Source organism: Convolutriloba macropyga, chromosome 15, assembly GCF_964194025.1.
Source record: "Convolutriloba macropyga chromosome 15, txConMacr16.3, whole genome shotgun sequence".
NCBI classification, from domain to species: Eukaryota; Metazoa; Xenacoelomorpha; order Acoela; family Convolutidae; genus Convolutriloba; species Convolutriloba macropyga.
The window spans coordinates 12,956,891-12,961,909 of record NC_134482.1 but is presented as its reverse complement, the minus strand read 5'-3'; positions in this window follow the sequence as shown (position 1 = coordinate 12,961,909).

The following is a 5,019-nucleotide window of genomic DNA, read 5'->3' as shown; positions in this document are numbered from 1 at the left end:
GCCTTTGCAGCCCACCTCTTACATCATTTTAACCCTCTGGACAATTTACTCCCTCAATCTTACACCATTCTACCCCCCTTGGCAGCCCAACTCTTACATCGTCTTACCCCCTCTCAACAAATTACAACCTCACTCTTACACCATTTTACACCCCTTGGCAGCGCACCTCTTACATCATTTCACTCCCTCTGAACAAATTACTCCTCACTCTTACACAATTTTACCCCCTTGGCAGCTCAACTCTTAGCTCATTTTACCCTCCTCTGGACAAATTATCCCCTCACTCTTACACCATTTTACCCCCTTGGCAGTCCAACTCTTACATCATTTTGCTCCCTCTCAACAAAATTCCCCCTCACTCTTACGCCATTTTACCCCTCTTGGCAGCCCAACTCCTACCTTATTTTACCCCCTCTGAACAAATTACCACCTCACTCTTACACCATTTTACCCATCTTGGAAGCCCACCACTTACATCATTTTGGTACCTCTCAACAAAATTCCCCCCTCACTCTTACACCATTTTACCCCTCTTGGCTGCCCAACTCCTACCTTATTTTACCCCCTCTGAACAAATTACCACCTCACTCTTACACCATTTTACCCACCTCCACCTTGGAAGCCCACCTCTTACATCATTTTACCCCCTCTGGACATTTTACCCACCATGGCAGCCCAACTCTTACATCATCTTACTCCTCTGGACAGTTTACCCCCTCACTCTTACACCATTCTACCCCCCTTGGCAGCCCAACTCTTACATCATGTTATTCCCTCTGAACAAGCTACCCTCTCACTCTTACACCATTTTACCCATTGCAGCCCACTTTTACATGGCAATTTCAGTCAGGCGTTAATTCCTGAAAAGTCTTCCCATTGCAGCCCATTTCAGCCCATTCTTACATGGAAATTTTGGTCAGTGGGGGTGGGGGCGTAATTCCTCAAAAATCCTCGCATTGCAGCCCATTGCAGCCCACTCTTACAAGGCCATTTCAGTCAGGAGGGTATTTTCTCAAAAAGTCCTCCCATTGCAGCCCAACTCTCACATCAATTTACCACCCATAGACAAATTACCCCCGCCCACTCTTACAAAAAAGTGGGAGGATTTTAGGGAGGGCATTCGACCCGGGCAGCTCTCAAGTGTTCTGTCTTGCTGTTCACTATCTGAACGTAAATATGGCTATTAAACCTCTGCTCTTTTCAGTGGTCTTTGGTGAGCTCTTATACCATTCTACCCCCCTTGGCAGCCCAACTCTTACATCATGTTATTCCCTCTGAACAAGTTACCCTCTCACTCTTACACCATTTTACCCATTGCAGCCCACTTTTACATGGCAATTTCAGTCAGGCGTTAATTCCTGAAAAGTCCTCCCATTGCAGCCCATTTCAGCCCATTCTTACATGGAAATTTTGGTCAGTGGGGGTGGGGGCGTAATTCCTCAAAAATCCTCGCATTGCAGCCCATTGCAGCCCACTCTTACATGGCCATTTCAGTCAGGAGGGTATTTTCTCAAAAAGTCCTCCCATTGCAGCCCAACTCTCACATCAATTTTCCACCCATAGACAAATTACCCCCGCCCACTCTTACAAAAAAGTGGGAGGATTTTAGGGAGGGCATTCGACCCGGGCAGCTCTCAAGTGTTCTGTCTTGCTGTTCACTATCTGAACGTAAATATGGCTATTAAACCTCTGCTCTTTTCAGTGGTCTTTGGTGAGCTGTCAAGAGGTCTCTTGCTGAAAATCAAGCTCTAAAATGTTTCGTGTGAATGAGCGTATAATGCGAATTAGCATTTTTTATGGAAGCTTTGGTTCGCGAGCTCCGTTTTTAGTTGTTGTTGTATTGACAAGTCATAAATTGAAGACAAAAAAACACACTTTTTATGAAAGCTTGCTCAGGTTTAATTTTTGAAACCCAGTAAAAATCAACCTAGATTAGTTTTCTGAACTTTGTCTTTTGTTATTTAGGTATTGAAGATAGATATCAGTTTTTTTTTAATTTGGGAGGTTTTTGACGTGGCCGGTATTTAATCAAAAAGGGAATCAATTGAAAGGGGTTTTTAAAATTTTAGTGATAATCAGTTCGAGTTATATGTAGCGCACTCAAGATTTATAGGCTTAAAATGCGTAGCCAACATTCCAATCTTTATCTCTCCTCGTCCGAATCAGTTTTAGAAATTATGACTCTCCTGTCAATGACGGTTTATGCTATATTGGGCCTTTTTCAGCGATTAGAGCCCGAGAAATCACTATAGAACCAAAAGGGGAGTAAAGTTGGCCACTTGAATTGATGTTGCATAAAACTTGTCTTAACGCTCATTTCTAGTAGTTGACAGCTGCGATTCCTAAATGAATTTTACGTTTTAGCATTTTCCTGATAATCCTCATTCATGAAATGTTCAATAAGGACAACAATATGTATTAAAATCGCGTTCTGCTGGCTAAATAAAAAAAACCAAGAGAGTTTGTGTAAAATTTGCTTAAAAATCGTGTATTTCTACGCAATTTCTTGCGTGAAAAGGCCAATTTACCCGAGAATTCGTGTAAAACTAAACGATTCTCTCGGGTTGAACACAATAAAAATCTGATTCACACAATAAATCATGTAAAACTCATGCAATTTTTCTTGTGTCTTTCTTACACACAAAAAATCGCGTGATTTTTTGCACACAAAAAATCAGCAAAAACACACGACAACTTGCATGTGTTTTATATGTTTTATCGTGTGAATCACACGAGAAAACATAAGGTTAAGCCCGGGATAATCTTGTAATTTTACACTACAATTTATCCTGTAATTTCTCGTGTAAATTGCCCTCTCCCGTGTGTCTCTTTTCACGAAAGAAATTAGGTAAAATTACACGATTTTGTTGAATTCACACGAGAAATGTTTAGAGTGCATGCAAACACACATACATAAACATTCACACACACTCACACACACACACACACACACACACACACACACACACACACACACACAGTACAGGTGTCCCAACTTGAAATCACTGTACGTGCTTCACTATGAAGAACCTTCTTTAATTTTTTTTTCATTTTTTTTTCTTCAATTCCTTAAACTTTTAAGATTATCTCCGGCATTATGCAACTATCATATCTTTAAAAACCTATAAAATCTGCAAAAACTATAAAACCAATAAAATCTATTGACAAGATTTTATGATACAGCTTTAGTTTTTGCCTCATAAAAATTTATGTGCAACTGATGTATCCTCGAACATAAGCTGTATCCCAAACTCTGGGAACTTGAGGAGATGCAAATACGATACAAAAACATGGTATCAACTGTTTTGGTTTCCTAAATATGTCCACCATGTTCTTCCTCCCTTTGTGGTATCACCAATCGTACAACTACAACACATTCACATACAATCTTCTTCGGGGTTCATTGCATTTTTCTGTAAGTGCAATTAACAGAGAAACTTTTGAGCCCTGAAGTTTTAGTTTTTCTAGTCTTCGCTCCCTTTCAGAGATTTTCAAAAAAAAGTATTTATTCTCTTTTTCGTTAGCCAATGGCTCGCTTCTCTTTTTTATTAGCGTAACAACATAGTCATTGAATGTTTAAAGTTGTCTGTGCATTTTTCATTTTATGCTCAGAGATCAGTGTATGTTCCTTTTTAGCTCGGTAACCTCGAATTCTGTTGTTCCTTTGGAGTATTGGCAAAACAATTCCTCACCAAACACAAACACATCAAACACGTCAAATACTTCTTTTGTCTCAGAAAAACAAGAAAGTTTATTTCTGAAAATGATTTAAAAAAATTCCCAAGAAAGTTGTTTTTTACATCATGCAAAACATTGTTGACAAAAAAAAACAAAAAAGTGAGATCAAAAAAGGACTACATCATTTCACTATCAATCAAAACATAAAAAATTCTGATAAGTGGTGTCCGTGAAAAAGGTTGTTTCTTTGAAGAGCTACATATTTAGCGTTTTTATTTGAAGCACAACAATCAATAAAAGATTTATATAGAAAAAAATAGATTTATTATTCTTAACACTCATAGAATGAACATATATGTCTATTAATCATCATCCCGGTTTGAGTCGCAGAGCTTTTCAGCGCTGAACCAGTGCATTTCAAGGGCAAACACTTAATTCAGTTCTGAAACATGGTATATGCAGATTATTTTAAGTTTCTTTATGTGCAGTATTTCTTCATTATGATTATATTGAGGTCATAGAGTTCGCCCAGGCTAAATTTATCCTGTATAGTCTGAAAATTACTCATACCCCAAAATTAAGTCTGAGCAGAAGAAAGTCATACTTTTGTAGCTTATAACTGGTAATTACTATAGTAGTATACACACTTTTATATTTAGGCTGGTTTGTAGGCAATTACCACAACGCCCATTTAGCTCAGTGGTTACGACTTGATACGCAAATTAACTGGCACAAGTACGCACGCGCAAGTTCGAATCCAATATAAAGCAAACGTTGTTGGCGGGAGTTTTGCGGAACATATATTTTTTCATGAAGTAAATTTGACTCAAAAATCAGACTAGCCAGTGTAAATAGTGACATGAACAGAGTACTGGCCATCCTAAAAAACAGACTGTCTTTAGACTGACTCAGCGCTGATTTGCTCTGCCACCAACCTCCGGGAAGCTCATACATGGTTTGTGCCGAACTATTAAAGTTTTTCACAATTTTAATAATCATATTGCATAAATACGAATCCTTCCGAACGTTTGTATGTTTTATATTGAACCCTATAGTGTTACAGATAAGATGAAAAAAAACTGTCAAATAATTGAATATCATTTTTTCACGATCAAATTATGTCGAAAATCTCATATTTGAAAAATTCAGATTTTACACATAGCAGAGCAAGCTTATTTAACATTTTGCTCTAAAACGAAGTAGTTATCTTGACATAAACTCGACCCAAATGTTTCATGCTGGTTTACAGCGTGGCCCCATTTTCCGCGGTTGGACATTAAATCATCCCCAAAATAGCTCAAAATTTTCTCGAAAAAATATTTAAGCTGTATCCAATTTTTA